At 45.3% G+C, this 18,211-nt stretch overlaps 1 long non-coding RNA gene across 2 annotated transcripts in view; it reads left to right on the top strand.

The window, feature by feature from the left end:
- The window catches only part of LOC138816658 (uncharacterized), a 104,001-nt gene extending 93,186 nt beyond the window's left edge, over window positions 1-10,815 (top strand). Inside the window, exons 3-4 of one of the 2 annotated variants that reach the window (XR_011368705.1) lie at window positions 8,681-8,802; window positions 9,598-10,815. This is a non-coding gene — a long non-coding RNA (uncharacterized lncRNA). The remainder of the gene's footprint in view (window positions 1-8,680; window positions 8,803-9,597) is intronic. The other variant, XR_011368706.1, reaches the window with a different exon arrangement.
- The last annotated feature ends 7,396 nt before the right edge of the window (window positions 10,816-18,211 follow it).

Here is an 18,211-nt window from a genome sequence, read left to right on the forward strand (position 1 = left end):
CCACCTCCACAACTATCCCCCCCCCTCCCGCAGCTGAAGTTGTAAAGTTTGTTTTCAACATAGTGTTTTGTACATCTCATTGTTACAATGGGTCAACCAAAATTTTGGCCTGTGCCAAGGAGCCCTAGAGTTTCTCCTATTCCTTCCTCTAATGTTTCTCTGAAAGTCTTTTAATATCTTTTCAAACTTCAGCTTTTCAAATCCCTATATATCAAAACAATATTCTCCATAATTTTTTCCATACTTGAATACACTGAAACTGTTCTCTTCTCTTTGGGTGGAGAGGATGGGTTGCCTGTGCAAGTATTAAGGCTTGAAGTCAGGGCCTCACACTTTTTTAACTCATAGCTGGTGCTCTACTATATGTGCTATGCTTCTAGTCCCACCTTATTGCTGGTGAATTGGAGATCAGAGTCTTTCAGATTTGTCTGCCTAAGGTGGCTTCAAACCTCAAGTTTCAGACCTCAGTCTCCTGAGTATCTAGGATTATAGGTGTGAGCCACCAGTGCCCAGGTATTATTTTCTTCTTAATGGTATATACATTCATGTAACCATATGACAGAAAATGACATGATCTTTGCTGCTTCAGATCTCCTCTCTCTTAAGTAGTGTTCCAGAAATGTACACACACACACACACACACACACACACACACACACACACACACACACACACACACACGCACACACACACACACACACTCACACACACACAAACTTGGAACACAATGCTGGTAAGTGAAGGCATCTTCATTTGTTTAGACTTTGTTTAATTGATTACTTTGGATGGACTTTTGTATCAGAGCTCTAACTCTTACACATTTCCTGGAGATGTAAATAAGAATCCAGAAGACCCTGGAGTGGGGGTGGATACCCTAGCACCCACTCCTGTTACCCCAGGAAAATGCTCCTCACAGACATTCTGCATGGAGACCACATTTGTATAGACCCATTCCCTCTATCTGCTACAAGTCATTTCCTGTTCAGTGTTTATGCCTTTGCAATTCTGCTATTACTGACCATTGAAGATTCTATAAGAAGCCAGAGAAGAAGTGTGAGTTCCATCTGGATGAGAAGATATGAAATAGTGAGGACAAACAGAGAGAGGAATCAGCTGCCGCCTCCTCCCCTGTCATAATTGACCAGAATCACATCCTTGCTTATGGCCATGGGCTTCCCACAGCCTGCACGCCCAAGCAAAGATGTCCTTAGAGAAACACAAATTGTCTTAGACACTGTAACTGCACAACAACCCACCCTAATGTTTAGCAGCTTTAAATGGCAATATTTATTGTACTTACTGGTCTGTAGGTTAGGGATTTGAGCTGCATAGAGATGACAGCTTTTCTCTGCCCCACATGTCTGAGGCTTCAGCTAGAAAGCTCACCAGCCTGTCTATGGAGCATCAGAAGCACGGAGTTTTCTCCACATGATCTCCAATAGGGTAACATCAGGGTGGCCAGTCTGTTATGTGGTGGCTCTGGGCCTCAAGAGGTACAACACTCAGAAGAGGAGTGTCTCAATCTTAGAAGTCACATGATGTTATTGCTGCTGGTTTATTGGTTGAAGTAGTTGCAAAGTTCCCTCTGGCAGGTGGATATGTGGGAGGCACTACAGAGTCAAGAGGTATACAGAGGCAGGCTGACATGCAATCATGAGAAAACACCAGTGATGGGCATATATTGGTGCATCACCTCTAGAAATTCATTGTTCAGGCCATCATTCAGTGAACACCTTCAAGGGCAATGTCAGTGGATGTACAAGGTTATGTTACTGGGCAAGGAGAACAACGGGTACTGGGAACAGCCCTAAGGAGAAGGGTTTCCCCAGAAACTGGCAGACCCACCATTTCTGGGAGCTACGGATACTCATTATGGCCCCACCAATATCCACAGCTGGAGTTAAAAGCAGGAGAGTCCTGGAAACAGATGAAGCAGATTTTGGGCAGTCGATCAAAATCGAGACTGGGGCCCAGCCCTTGGTAATAGCAAAACAACAGAGAAAGGATGGATGGATGTCAAAGCTAGGACTTATAGTTAAGCCTTGTCAAGGGTTGAGGCTTTCTTGGACCAGGGGACCATTCCTATCCCAAAGACAATAGACCTTCTAGCAGCAAGTCTAACTCTAGGTTTGATCATTGTAAAGATGGGTTCTTTTGTTAGTCTTTCTGCCCCAGGAAGAGAAGCCAGGGGATTTGGACCCAGCTTGAGTGGGTGTGTCCTGTTCTTTCAGTGCTGAGGACAGCATCATGACTAGGTCTCAACAGATGAATAAAAGGGGAGTGAGGATGCTTGACTGGGCTTGGGTTTGGGCTCCTTTAGGGGTGTTTCTGTGGGGTCACCTGAGCCAGACTATAAAAGTGGGCATTCAGGCAGCCACGCCCTACTGCTCAGACTTGCCTCTGGAATCTCTCCTTCCCTGTGTTTTCTTCCTTCTAGAATCCCTCAGTGATTTTCTGAGAACAAGTCCAGCTCAGTTGTTTCCACAGCTTCTACAAGAATGGGGCTGGTGGAAGGGCCTGCCTACCTACCTGGAAAGTTTTCCAAGAGCACTCAGGCATTCTTGTCTGTGACTCAGAGAACTGAGTAAGTGCTGACCACCTAATTTGGGAGCTCCCCTGGGAAGCTGGTCCAGGGGTATGTAGCTCTCATCAGGATCCTGGTCTGTGAAGGGGCTTGCTTTCCACCCCATCCAAGGAAAGCAAAGATCAAGAGTTTTACCAGCACAACTATGTTCTTTTATTTTGTTGTTGTTGGTCGTGGGGCCTGAACTCTGGGACTGGGCATGTCCCTCAGCTCTTCAGCTCAAGGCTAGCACTCTGCCATTTGAGCCACAGTGCCACTTCTCTCTTTTTCTGCTTATGTGGTGTCGAAGATTCGAAGCCAGGGCCTCATGCATGCAAGCACTCTACCACTGAGTCACCTTCCCAGACCCAGCACAACTATGTTCATTGCAGTATCATTTACCATAGCTAAGATATGGAACCAACCCAGATACCCCTCATGTAGATGAATGGATCAAGAAAATGTGGTATATATACACAATAGAATGCTATGTTTCCATCAGAAAGAATGGCATTGCCCCATTCATAAAGAAATGGAAATACTTGGAAAAAAATCATATTAAAAGAAGTAAGCCAGACCCAAAAAACATAGATCCCATTTTTTCCCTAATTTGTGATAATTAGTATATGTCTAGGATAACTCTATGTACATATGACCCTATAACATGATGCTAATCAAAATGAACCCCAAGATATGGAAATGAGGTTTGTTTGTTTCTTTATTTTTGTTTTATAATGTACTGTATACTTTCCTTTTTTTCCTTTGGTTTATCCTCTGTTGTCACCGTTTTTCTTGGTACCCTGTGTCTTGTATACATGCTTATCCAATTTGGGGAAGGGAAGGGTAATAACAAAATAGATAAAGGACAAGTGGTGAACGGATGCAACAGAAATACTCATGAGACACTATGTTGGAAATGAACTTTACAGCTTTGGGGGGGGGGTAACACTGTTAGACAAGAAATACACTCATTACCTTACTTGTGTAAATGTAAACCCTCTGTACATCATCCTTACAACAAACTTTTTTTTAAAAAAAGAGTTTGTCAGAATGCCCAGCACAGGAGACAGTATGTTTAGCATCCATCTGGCAGCTGGCATCCAACATTGCTTTGGTCTGGGGTGGGCTCCTCTGGGCTTAAGGAAACAGTGCTGGCCTCTAGCAATGTTTTCAAGAAACAGAAGAACAACTGGTAGAATAGCAGGGTTATGCACAGGCTTCTGTAACTTAGACCCACAGAAGGGTGTCCATAGGGAGAGGCCTCAGTTTGAATACGCCCATTTTCATGGTGGGTCTTCCACAGCAAAACATTCCTCCCCATTGGAGGCTTCTCTTCATCACTCAGGGTGAGCCACCAGAATCTAACCCTTACCAACTGTCTCCACAAAGAATGCGCTGCTGGAGCCTGCATCATTTCCAGTGCAAAACCCTGCTGTGGAGTCTGAGTGCTCTGAGGAGAGCCTGGCTCAGCTGGAGGGCTTTCACCCTTTCTCTTGATGCTTCCCTTGCCCCCAATCTTCTGCGTCTCTGTACACCAAGCTCACTGCAGTTGTCTGGGTGATGCCTCTGGAGCTTGGCTTTGTTACTCCTTCCAGGATGTCACATGTCCTTTCATGACTCAAAAGGACTTTGTATGCTGTATCTTTACATAACATCAGACAAGTTGAGTTCAAACCGAAAATAATGACAGCAGCAGAGAAACGAACCTGTCAGCTACCATCCAGAGTAAGCAGGCAAATCGTGTGGGTATGGGGGGGGGGTTGCTGGCCATCTACCTTGAAGGCTGGGAGACTGTGATGAAGGGACGGGAAAAAGGAGTATGTTGGTATTGGGGACTCTGGAGAGACTAGGGAGCAGAGCCAGAGCTTCATGTGCTAGATCAGCCTCCCAGGTCTCTGCAGCTCTGCCCAAAGCCAGGAGGTTACTGAATGGAGAGAGGCATGTGTAGGCCATGCCCCTGTCTGGATGAAGGAGATGTGTGGACTCTTAATTTATGCAAATGTTCCTTAATCAACCCTAAATGGAGATCCTGATGAGGGTTGCCATGGTCACAGGGCTCTGTCCTTCCATCAGCCCCATGTGTCTTTATCTAATTCAGGCAGTGTGCTCTGAGCACTGGGGAACTCTAGCCATTACCATGAGTTCCCCAGTCACTTCTTCCACCTGCCTATCCTGAGCGACTAGAACTCAGTGACCGTGGTGAATGATATGGTGGGCTTGGTACCCACCATTTCCTATGTGCCACAGAGAATCCCAGCCAGGGAAAGACAGGACAGAGGCCTTTCTATCACTAGGCAAAAGAGAAAACAGGTTCATAGGAGGCCAGTGATCCACAGAGCTTATTTATGATTTGTCCAAGCTTCATGTCTGATAAGGATGCTGATGATACTGGATGGTTCTAGGGAATCAGACACTGAACCGGGACCTGCCTTGTCTCACCTGATTTTCCAGTAACCTGTGATGGAGGTCAGACATCATTATGTGTTTTAGGTGATGAGATTAGCTCAGAAATGATGAATACTACGTCTCAGGGCACAGAGCAACGGAGAGGCTGGGAGGCGGGGCTCTGGTGCCACTGGAGCTGATGTGTGGACACAAAGGCAGGCTCTGGAGTTTGTCCATATTTTCTGTCTGAGTCTGTGTTAGCAGTTGGCATAGTAGGGATGAGCCTCACCTCCCATGAAGTGGGCTGAGGGTAGTGCGGGGCAGGGATGCAGAAGCAGCTTGGAGATTCCTACTGTGCTTCATGTATTGGGAAGTGTGCATCTTTCACTACAGCTGGAACAGTTTCGGTAAGTAGCACATGTCCTCATCCCAGCGGACATATTCACAGGACAGTGAATTTTCCTGGCTGTGTCACCACACAGGAAACAGCCCATGTACAAATCATCTGGACCAGCTGCAAGTGGCGGGCGATTATGGTCAGTGCCCAGTGCTCTTAGCAGGGGCACTAACGGCTAGGCCTGGGTCTCAGTAATTAATGCCACTTTCCTTGCTGTCCCTGTCCTCCTAATTAAAGCAAGACAAGATCATCTGGGTTTCCCTGTGGCCTTTCCTGATTCTTCTCCAACTAGTCTAAGTGAGGTTGTTATGTCATGTCAGAGATTATGTGCATACATAGTCAGGCATTCATTCTAGAAAATTGAATCTCCCCAGTGTGCTCTGTTGCCTCAGCCATGAGCCTAAGACTAAAAGCTGCATGCTCAGGGCATCCTTGCCCAAAGCATGTGCTCTTAATTGAATTTAACAAGGGTCTTGGAACAGGATCCTTTCTTTTCTCCTGAATCTGCTTGCCTTATTCAAGTAGACAGACCTTCCCGAAGATGCTTGCCTTATCGGAAGTTCTGCAGAAGTCTTGGTCCATCTCTACTGTGATAATGCTGGCCACTATGACAGAAGGTCCTCACAGGGCCAAAGTCTCATATATCGGAGGTTATTTGTTGCTTAATTATTGTAGAGTACAAATTATGAGTTTCTGGCTGGAAGGTGGCCTTCCTTTAGGGCAAGATTCCTTGCAGGAATCCCTCCTCCACGTGTTTCAGCCAGTCACCTGAAACCAATTGCCTAGCTCCAACCTGCAGAAGAGAAAGCACACAGGGGCATATCAGCCACTCTCCCCACCCCATCACTTCTGTATCAGTACTGGGGCTTGAACTCAGGACCTAGGTGCTGACCTTTAGCTTTTTTACTTAAGGCTGGTGCTCTATCATTTGAGACATAGCACCACATTCAGTATTTTTGGTTGGTTAATTGGAGATAAGAGTTTCATGGACCTTCCTGTCCCTACTGGTTTCAAACTGTTTTCAGCTGTTTCAAACTGTTGTCAAACTGTTTTCAGCCTCCTGCATAGCTAGGATTATAGGCATGAACTATCAGTACCCAGCTTCAGCCACTTCTTAAAAACCTAAATGAGAAAGTGGCTCATCTCCCTCCATCACCTGGCTGCTTCCACCTGCAAAGGAGCTCTTTGCCCTGGGCATTTGGAAAGAAGAGAATCAAAGAAAATGTGAGCCCAACAACTAGAAGCTTGTTCTTAGCTCTTTGACTTGCATAACCCATTGGGTAAGAACTCATTAATGTCACTTTGTTCATGGAAAACCATGAATCTCAGAGTGCTGCCTAGGTTCTCAACATTTAAAGAAATCTGCATATGATTGGTGCTCTTCTAGAACACAATTGTCTGCAGTTAACTGGGAGACAGGATGGTTCATATACTCAGCCTTAGACTAAAAGTCTCAGTCACCTAAAGTTAAACTAAAATCCAGCTTGCTACATTCCATTGCCTAAATCATTCAAAATAATCAAACCAGGACCCCCCCCCCCCTTGTGGCCCTTCAGGTATCCATAGGAATCATCTAGTGAGCAAGTTGTCAAATGTGGGCCCAAGGGCTGAGTCTTCCAAAATTGGAATCTGTGTGGGCATGGCTTTGTCTCTGAATATAGTTGTGCCCCCTTATCTTAGGTTTTGCTTTCTGTAGCTTCAGTTGTTTGCAGTCAACCAGTCTGAAAATACTAGATGGAAAATTCCAGAAATAAACAGTGCATCTTTTTAAAAATTTGAATACTGTGATGAAATTTCATGCCACCCCATGCTGGGTATGGATCATTCTTTGTCCAGTATTTGGTCCATGTATGGCCTAGTCTTATTATATAATCTCCACCACCTACTCAGAACACAGAAGAGATACAAACTTCCAAGATACACAATCACACTAGTGAGATTTTCATCAAGCTATATTTCAAGGTCTTTTTCCAGCCACAGTGACTTCAGGAGCAGATGAGATGTTCATAGGGAAGGTCAGGCTTGGAGGGCTGGAGGTGCTTAGCGATGGATGTAATCTCCAGCCTCTGGCTGCTTATACACTCTCCTTTTTCCATTCAGCTGTGGAAAAGAGGGGACTTCCTATGGTTGGTGGATCTACCTTTGTCTTGGGAGATGCTCAATGCCATCATCATCATCATCATCATCATCATCATCACCATCATCATTATAAAGGGTTTTAAGTCAACATGCTATTTTATGAGTACAATGCATCTTGACCAATATCACCTCTTTCATCAATCTTCCCATCTCTCTTAATCCTACTTATCCTCTCAATTTATAGTACCCAGATCCTTAAGCACTGACATGCACATGCATGCACATTCACTCACTCGAACACACACACACACACACACACACACACACAATTCTTTATTCCTCCTCTTTTCCTCTGCTGGAATTCATCTAGTGTGGGCCATGGCTGTGTAATTTTCTTGAATGGAACACTACAAGAGTGAGCAAATATGTGAGCAAGTATGTGTTCCCAATTCTGTTTTGTTATCCAACTGAGGCTCAGCAACTGCAGGCATATTTAACTCATCAATTGCTACATGGGTTGTAAATTTTCCTATGTTTGTCTCCAGTAGAATCCGGGGGTGGGGTGGGGAAATAAGATGTTGGCCATTGAGTTGGCATCTGCATTGTCATGTTGCAACTACTGATGGCATCTACTTCAGCATGATGTGAGACTGCTGATGGATGTGGAACTGGGCCAAGTTGACCAGGCAAGGGTTTTTTTTATAAATAGAAATCCGAAAGATAAACAGAGGGCAGGAAAGTAAGGGAGGTCACCATAAAGCAAGAGGCAAAAAGGGAAAAAAGACCTCTTAAACTTGTGCTTGAATGAATGAGTTTGCTGGGCTGTGGTGCTGTCCTGGGATAGGCTGGGACCACCAGCAGCCCAAGCGGACAACCAGTGTGACCAAAAGCTGGTGGCATGGGCAGAGAAGCAAGGAGACACTGCTCAGAGACAACATGGATTTAGAGCCACCTCTCCAAAAAAGAAGCCTGGCTGGGAATCAAAAGGAAAATTATCTTCCATAATGCTTCATTTCTTTAAATTTATGGCAGCAATAACTCCTTGGGCTTTTACAGCCCTGCTCAATGGACTCAGAAGTTAGAAGCTGAGCATAAAGTCTTCCCAGCTGCTCCTGGGAGGAGCACAGGACAGCACTTCTCTCTGGATCAGTTTTTACCATACCATCTGCTACTCTTTCTGCCCAGTGCCAAGCCTTACCTGCTTTCATGTGGTCATGTTGGGTCATTTCTTGTCTCTTCCCCTTCTAATGTTTTAGGGAACAAATCCGGTGGCCTCTTCTGTACCAGAAGGCAATCCCTTTCTCCCCTTGACCATTCGGAAGGACACCCCTTCAGTCAAAGCCCTTTTCAACACAGGAAGGGATCAGCAGGCAGTGAGGTGAGGCCTTTGCACTTATTGCTCTAGGACCATTTTTGCTATTTCTATGCAGGGATCAGAACTTCTAGCTATTCCTCAGATCTGATTTCAAGGCCTTGTCAATGAACCCCTTGTGTGTTTTCTCAGGGGTGAAACCTGTGGACTTCTGGAGGCATATGCTCTAGACACCATCCCGTGCACACCCCACGGTGCACATTGCAGATCCATGACACCATCCACGTGTACACCCCACAGTGCACATTGCAGATACATGGGGTCTCTAGCTCTGCCTATCCTCAAGACTTCCGAACTGCCCTTCCAACGTCCTTTCTCTCTCTAGCCCTCCAGATTCCAGCGCTGACCTTACCCTCACTCTCAGCCTCCTCTGGGCCTCTCTGATTTATTTCTTGCTGTATATTTTCTGCCTCAGGTAGAAACCCGTCCCCTAGAACTTGGGCATTCGGAGTGGTCTTAGTGAGGTGCAGCATAACAAAATCTCAGAACTTTCTACAGACTCTCTCATTGGTCCTAGGAAGCAGGTCAAAATTCTCCCCACCCCCAAACCTACTGAACTCACAATGTTCTGGCTGAAATTTAGGAATTGGCATTTTAAAACATAAGCATTTTATTTTGGAGTATTTTAGATGGCACAGAATGCTCCCCTGTGCCTCTCCTGAGTTGGCTTCATCTAATGTTGTCATTTTACAGGATCAAGGAGCAGTTGCCCAAGCTGAGAAACCAACACCAGGGTGGTCCCCTTGGTTGGTATAGTATTCAGATTTAACTACTTCCACTAATATTCCTTTTCTGTTCTAGGTTCCAGTGGAGGATACCAGGAACTGGATTTGAAAAAAGCACTCTGGGCCATTCTTAGGCTCACTTGTATTTGAGAAGTCAGATTCGTTTGTGGATCATAATTTACAAGTGAAACTAAGTCCCCAAGAGGTCCAGAGAGTGCCCAAGATTGCCCTGTAGAGATGGTACTGGAGGAGATGCAGCCTCCTCCCTCCTGTCACATCTTAATCCAGCTTGGAGCTCCCTGTGCCTGCCTTATGGTATACATGCCCTCCTTCTCCCTCAGGTTGGAGCTAGTGCGGCAAGAAGAGAAACCCATTTAGTTTTACTTGGTAACTCTTTTGCTAGGCCTCTGGAAGAGGGAGGCTTTGGATCATCAAAGCAATTACCTGTGATGCTGCAGATACCCAGGTGGGCTTCCATGTTGTGGCTGAAATGAACTGGACATGGAAGGCTACTGGCTCCCATCAAGAAGTGCTCTCTCTTGGTTTTCTGAACCTGAACTCGGGATATGAATCGGTACTCAGGTCCTAAAAAGTGACTCATTAGGTTATAGGACAACCTCATTGGGTCCCTTTGCCATAGGTTTCTAACTCAGATGCTGCCTTGGAAAGAAAGCTAGCTTGTTAGTTCAGAGAGAGATGGTACACATGGTTCTAGTTGAGCAGTTGCCATCAGTCACTCAGACCGGGCCCTTATCAGTTACATCCTCTTCTCAGCACTCCACCCCCAACCAGGGCCCACTGAACTACAGATTTGAAATAACTGATGCTGGTATACAGAAGACAGAAGATTTCTTCCTCCTAACTTGGACATGTTTGTACTGACGAGTGGGCTCCTCGCCCTGCACAAGCTGTTCTCCCTTCCCTGGATGCCTTTCCCTAACCCTCCCTCTCTGCTTAGACCTGCCTTGTCCTGTACTTTACCTACTAGCAGCATAAAACATTTTTCTCCTTGGGTGTATGGGCTACAGTTCAAGTGGCTGTAGTATTTGATGGTGTGCAGGTTGGGAGTGGAATGTCCAATCCTGGTAGGAGTCCCTCTTGGAGCTCACAATCTAGTGTTAGGTCAAATAGCTGGAAATAGTAAAAGAGACTACAAAGAAGGAGAAAGGATAGGGGCAGAGCAGAGCCAGGAGCTGCTTGGGGGAACAGTACTGCTAGATTCATAGCTGTTGATCTCAGGATTCTATGATGCTCCAGAATCTGCTGAAAGAGCTGTATCACTTCAGAGAGAGAGAGAGAGAGAGAGAGAGAGAGAGTGGGGGGGAGGAAGATGGGAGGGAGAGAGAGGGAGAGGGAGGGAGGGAAAGGGAAGGAAGGGGGAGAGAGAGTAGAATAGAGTTGCCTTCTCTGCCAGATGCTTATCTAAGTTCCCTAGCAGACTGATGGCAGGCAGGGAACTGGTCAGACCCAAGCCAAGGCATGGCACATTGGCTCTATTCCACTGGGAAGGGATGGGGATTGGTTACCAGAAAACTTCAGGATTGTGCCTGGAGGAGATGGCCTCAGGCACAGAGGTCAGTCTGTGAAATCGACAGTTCCATGAGGATTATACTTGAGGGAACTAATCTATTTGAATAATATGGGGGAAATAAGGACATTGTTTTCCCTCTTGTGCCCCTCCTCCATGTTCATGGACTAAAATAATCTTGAAAAGCATTCTGGGACAAGTTGCAGATGTTTAAAAGTGCCTTTGTTCCTTTGTGAGGAGAGGGATGGTCTCTATAGATTCAACTAGGAGAAAATATCCATGATTTATTTACTATCATAAAATGCGAAATATAGGCACTGAAAACATCTGGACATGTCTGAGCAGAGCTGTTATTGGGAATTACAGTTGAAGGCAAGGTAGTGAGTATTCGTCCACATCCTCTAAAGTATGGATTTTAGATACTAAGCAAATAAATAAAAACTTCTTTAAAAAAGGAATCATTGCAACTCCTAAGGGTGAAGGCTACTCGATCTGCACCAGAGGTTTAGAATGTGCTAAGATTTTTCTCTGTGCAGCATGACCAGTTGAGCAAATAGTCAGTTGCTACTGGCACACAGAGACTTCCTTTTTCATGGGAAATCACAAGTCTGGGCTTTGTGCAGGATTTATTTGCTCCAGAGCCCCAGATGTAGCACAGCCTCATCGTGTCCCATCTGGTCTTATACAGAAGGTCACATGCTATCTTAGGGTGGGTTCTTCAAAAGCAGAGCTTAGGCAAGGTCAAGAACATATGAAAAAAGGGGGAAATAGACTACACGGGACTTAAACCAGTTCACAAAACATTCATAAACCACTCCTGGGCATTGGAATAAGTGGAATAGAAGCTTACCTTTGCACCGAATATGAACACACTGACCACAGCAGCTTGATTCATGGTTCCACAAAACCAGAAACAACCCCAGTGTCCTTCAGGAGATGAACGGATGGACAAACAGCTATCTCTGCCATGGGCCATTTCTCAGCAATAGAAAGGAATGCCATCCAGAATGGCAATAGCCTGAGTATACCTTAACGAGCATGCTGAGGGAAAGAAGCCAGGCTCAAAAGCCTGCATCAAATGTGATTCCATTCCCGTACACCCTGGAAAGGCAAGCACAAAGAAAGAGGGATGGTGAACAGGTAAGTCCGTGGTTACCATAGGCTGCAGTAGGGCAGGGTTCTAAGGAGTTTGCAGGGGTTAGGTGTGAATGAAACTGTCTTCTTTTGAGGTGTTGGAGATGTAAAGCCAGGTCTTAAGCACAATAAGAAATTGTCTTATCAGGGAGCTACATCCCCAGCCTGAAACTTCTGTCTTTGATTGTGATAGTGGCTATGTATCTATGTATAGTATCAAAGCTCCTGGAACTGTCTACTAAAAAAGTCGGGTTTTAGGTCAACAATAAATCTGTAGAAATAGGCATTACATTTATTGTATGCATGAGGATACCGGACTGTAAGGCCTATCAGGGGCCGAAAACTGGACAGGAGCCCTGAACCACGTGAGCCAAGCAGGCACTTCCCTGGCACTTGAGGTATGCAGTGTGGGCTTTGGTGACCACTGCGGTTGTAGGAAGCACTGAGGGGAAGAAGCCCCCACTGCCCACTGTGGATCTGGAGAATCCTGAGATGTGAAAGCAGAAGCAGGGTTGTGAAAGTCAGTCCATTTTCAGACAAGCACCTGTTTCAACAAAGATGGCACTGGGGTGTGTTCAGAAGGGCTTCATATGGGAGGAGAGGAGGAAAGAACAGGAAGGCTCATGACTCAGGCTGACCACCTCTGTACCAGGGAAGGACTGAGGGTCTGTGTTTTATTTAGGAATAGATTCTAGGAGGTACAAGGAAGGGATGGGGAAATAAGATGGAAAGGGATAGTAACCAGTAGGGGCTGTGTTTCAGAGCACATAATAGCTGTGGACTGCTGAGGCTCCACTCCACACAGGGATTCTGGGAGACTGCAGACCACATCTGAGAGTCATTGCCCCAAATCTCAAGGAAGTGAAGTTCTTTGTCCACAGATTCCTACAGCCTTTGCTGGGGATGTCTGGGCACGACCACCTTGGTACTTGATCCTGTGAGTAACCTGCTCTTTTTTCCCTTTGTTGAGGCATAGGACGGCCCCTCAGGCAGAGGCAAAGGTAGGATTCCAGCAGACCTCCAGGAAACATAAGTTGAGAAGAACAATCAGGGCTCCAACCACGTCCACCATCATAGATGCCAGCAAAATTGACCTGCCATGGAGAAATCTTATCAGGAAGCACAAAGTTGTGTAACGCACTCTTATTTTCTCTCATCAACATCCTCATGGAAGAGTGAAGTGAAGATGACATTTCTTGCTCCTCACACCAGTATCCTTATGATCAAAGTCACGCTTGCAGTTGAGACATCTCAGGATTAGGCCAATTGAGGAAGTCCACACCTCAAAAAGTCACCTGGTTACGACCAACCTCAGCAACTTCCTTCCGAAGCCTCTCCATACCTCCTCACTGCACAGTAAATCACCTAGGACCCCTCCCTTTGGGCACAGATTTGGGAGTAAATGTGTTTGCCCCTTTCTCCATTAGTCCCAATGGCCACACTTTCCTTTTTCTTGAAAAAAATCAAAGGAAGAAGTTTGTTACAGCTCTATCACAAACCAAAAACACCTCCAAGGAGATTCTTCTTTTCAACTTTAAAGCCCACTATTTTCTAAGTTAAACGGTTGTCTGTAGTTCTGCTTGTTTTTCCTGGAAGACTTTGAGATCTCAAAGGTGCTGACAGTACGCTTTTGTGGCTGTTGTTGGGTTGATTTCAAAGTGAATCTTTCCTCCCCTCCCCTTTCCTCTCTTCCCCTCTCCTCCCCTCTCCTCTCCCTTCTCTTTTCCACTTCCTCTCCTCTTTTCCTCTCTTCTCATCTTCTTCTTTTCTCTTCTCTCCTCTCTTCTTCTCCCCTACCTTCCTCTTCTCCTTTCCCCTCTCCTCTCCTCTCTTCTTTTTCTCTTTCTTTTTTCTCCTTTTCTTTCCTCTTATCTTCCCTCTTTCCTTCTTCCTTCTTTTCTTCTGGTTTGTTTTGTCAGTATGAGGGCTTGAACTCAGGGCATTGTGCATGTCAGCTTTCTTTACTACTTTAGCCATATTGCCAGTCTGATACTTTGCAGAGTCAGTTGGTATTCATTGAAGATGAAGTGTTATGGATTTTTATGCCCATTGTTGAGCCTCCATGCCTCTGCCTCCTGAGTAGTAAGGATTATAGGCATAAGCCACTGGCGAATGAGCAAAGTACATTTATTTTTAAGCTTGATGTTAAAATCTCAGAGGCAGAGAGCAGTCATTGGATTTCCTTTATGAAAGACAATTGCCTTGATGCAGAGAAAAATCTTCATTTGAACTCTTGGGAGCCTCACTTTCCCTTCTTGTCAATTTAAGAAATAGCATATTGGCAGATGCTGGTGGCTCAAGCCTGTAATCCTAGCTACTCAGGAGCCTGAGATCGGAGGATAGTGGTTCAAAGCCAGCCTGGGCAGGAAAGTGCATGAGATTCTTAGTTCCAACTAATTACCAAAAATCTGGAAATGGAGATGGGGCTCAAGTGGTAGAGTGCTAGCCTGGAGTGAAAAAGCTCAGGGATAGTGCTTAGGTTTTGAGTTCAAGTCCCAGTACCAGGATCAAAAACAAATAGTAGAAAGCCGTACATATCCATCCGTCTGAGTAATGGGTATAATCAGTGCCCTATAGACCCATCTACTGCCCATCACCCGATACCACCCTCTGACAGAGAGGAAGAGCAACTGTCTTGACATGTGTGTGTGGTGCTTTTTTTTTTAAATTTAATTTTATTTTATTTGTGAACATACTGTACAGAGGAGTTACAATTACATGGGCAGGATAATGCGTACATTTCTTACCAAGCATTGCAGCCTCCTCCTTTGTTTACCCTTCACATCCCTTCCCAGCCTCCCCCCTCCCCCCATCCCAATCCTTCTCCTTCTCCCCCTTCCCCCCCCCCCCCTGCACCAACGTTGTAAAGCTCGTTTTGGACATGACAACTTGTACTTCTCATTGTTGCAACAGGTCCACCTGTATCCTTAAACAACTGGTTTTCCCCCATCTCCTCCACAAGTTATACTGACATCAAATATAGTGAAAGCAGGGAGGGACATACAAAGCAACAAAGAGATATGTGTGGCGCTTTTTAACATATTTCTGCTTTAAAAAACTGTAAGTGCTTCCTAGTTTAGTGTTCCTTGCTTTGAATCTGATCTAAATGGATCACAACAGGGACTGTTTGTGATGTGATTTTTGTTCACTGTTGCATTTTTACCCTCATCGCATTAATGTTTCCTCATTTTCAACACTTGAGAGGTTCTGCAGCAGGGTTATTTAGTGGCATATCTGCAATAAATTCTGTGGGTAAAACGAACAGATCCACGTGGTGTGGGGGGAAGGGGAAGAGAAAGGAACTCTGACTTTGCAGGCAGCCTGTAGGCCAGGTTTCATGAGGTATCTGCAATTACCCAAGTGTTTGGGGATGCACTTACCTATGATTATCTGCACAGGTGGGACATCTGGGGGATGGGGCAAAGGCAAGCGTGTCACACCTACATTGTGGGGTCAAAAAGACAAAAGTAGGGAGGTAAAGGGTGCAGGAGAAGAAATTGATCTCACTGCATTATGTGCACAGCTCCATAATTGTTCACCTTTCCTACAATTGTATTAAATAGTTCCTCCTAAAATGTGCACATCGGTAGACAGAGAGAGAAAGAGAGATAGAGAGACAGAAAGAGATATGAGATAAGTGTATGTGAGATACCCATCTTCAAATGTCTTATGTTCTCCAAGTTTCTCAGCTTGATAGGATCACTTGCACACTTTCAGACTGGCCTAACATGCCAATGATCCACACAGATTGCTGAGGGGTTTTCTCATGGAGCCTAAAATGGAATTCCTGGTGGTCTTAGAATTTGGAATAAGTTTACTTTATTTATAATCAGGAGGCATGGAAAGATCTTAATCCAGACTCTGAGAAACCAGGATTGAAGGTAGGACCTTCAATATGTAGGGTACCCAACAGCCTCAAGTGTCATCATAAGGGCAATAGAGAGGTGCTAAGAATTCAGTCACTGTGATTAATAACAGAATGACATTTCACTCGGTGCTTCATTACCAGGACTCATGACCTTCATTCCCTAGCTCCTTATGCTTATTCATTTGAAGACGGTTTAGACCTGGCACATTGCTCACTGCTCACCTGGAGAGGACAAGTTATGCATAAAATTGCAAATTCAATTTAATTAAACAACAAACATTGAATGAAGGTTTTTCCTCTAGACCACTGTAGACATTTTGGCAGAATACTGTCATTGCAGTAGTTCATTGACCTGTACTCCACAGATGTAGAGAAACAGGCAGGGCTTGCAGAAGGGATAGTTTAAATGGAGCCTCAATCAATGAGCATTTATCTAGAGGCAACAAATGCAATCAAGCTTCAAAAAAATCAATGCATTTTGAGCAAACTCATGGAAAGAATGCATAAGTGATTTTTACAGTTTTCCTGCCATTGACTAGTAAGGGGGAGGATATCTGGAGGGGGTTGGGCAGCTTCTGCTTGTTGACAGGTTAGTCCTTCAGTGTGCTCAGAGAAGAATCGTAGAAGTCCATTGGTGTCTCTACAGAATGGTAGAGGGACAGTTGAAAAACTTGATACACAGCCTCCAGGAAGTAGAAATACAAATGACCAGGAGAAAAAAAAACAGTGTGCTGAAACATTCATGAACTTGCCAGAGTGTGGCCAGCAGCAAAACACTGTAAGACGCCCGTGTGAAAGGGCTTCCTCTGTGCATACATGAACAGCTGTTTTTGTGTATCTAATGCTGGACTGTCTCATTGCATAGGCCTGCACTGCTCAAATGATACAAACTGGCACTTGATATCAACAAAAAATGCAATTCTCTTATGTTACTGTTTTCTTTGACCACATTTGTATGTTTTATAACATGCACAGAGTCATTTGATCGTTTTGAAATTTTCATTTTAGGCTATTAGAAACTCTTTCCTTGTCCAACATACATGACCAGAGAATCACATGGGGTCTTGCACAATCCAGGGACAAGATCTCTTCACTGTCTTCATCATCCATGATTACTGTCAGAGCTGGTGTTTGTTGCTGCTGTGGTGTCATGACCTGATTGCACCTGCCTCTCTGGTCATCTACACAAGTTTCTCACCTCCTCTACTGATGGATGCAAAGAGAGGGATGTGGACAAGGAGTTTTGTCTATGACTTTGTTAGGCATCTATCCAGGCTGGTATATCAGCCTGGTACCAAGGGTGTGACTATCACAGAGCAGCACACTTGAGCTGGCCTTCGGTATATCCATATGACATTCTCACACTGAGGGGTGCTGAGCATGTGGCACATCAGGGTATGTTTCTCACTTTGTAAGGCTTTTCTGTCCATGGCTTCTAAATTGACATCACAGTATGTGTTGACCTTCCTGACTATCCCTGCTTGCTCCCTCAGCCTCTAAAGTGGCTTTATGGGATATTAGGTCATTGCCTGCCCTACAAAGCTGGACCTTTTTTCACCTATCAGCATAACCTCTGAGCTAGGAGCAGCACTGGGCACTGAGTAGGTCAGTGCTGTACAGTGGGGAAGAAGGAGGTCCTGCCCTCAGGCCTGAGAGATGAGTGGCAAGTAGATGTGGCAGGGTCCCTGTTGGCTATGACAGGCCAAAGAAAACTTTCTGGAGAAGCTGAGCTTGCTTTGCCTTGAGAGATAGGCAGGATGTGACAAGAGCAGCAGATAAGCTGAGAAGGGCTCCAACTATGTCTGAGGCCAGCTTGGTTGAATGGCCAGATGGATCACCTCCCAGCTTCCCATTGCCAGCTGTGTGTGTGGTGGTGAGAGGATCTCAAGCTGCTTTTTGACAGTTCAGCATATGAATGCATCTTAAGAGTGCAGAATCTTTGTCCCAGAAGTGCAAGGTGTCTACTAGATGTGTGAATCTGGAAGGCCCTGAGTGAATGGGAAGCAGTTGGTTACTGTGAAGGCCTGAGTTTGTGACTGTGGGCAGGCAGAGAAGAAGGGAGTCACACTGGATTCTCTGAACCTAGTATGGCTGGCTTAGGGTGCCAAAAATGGTTCCAAACTTCTGGAGACATGCAAGAACACTGATCCTGGGACAGTC

The sequence above is a fragment of the Dipodomys merriami genome, unplaced genomic scaffold, assembly GCF_024711535.1.
Source record: "Dipodomys merriami isolate MVZ:Mamm:240054 unplaced genomic scaffold, mDipMer1.0.p SCAF_7, whole genome shotgun sequence".
Taxonomy (NCBI): Eukaryota; Metazoa; Chordata; class Mammalia; order Rodentia; family Heteromyidae; genus Dipodomys; species Dipodomys merriami.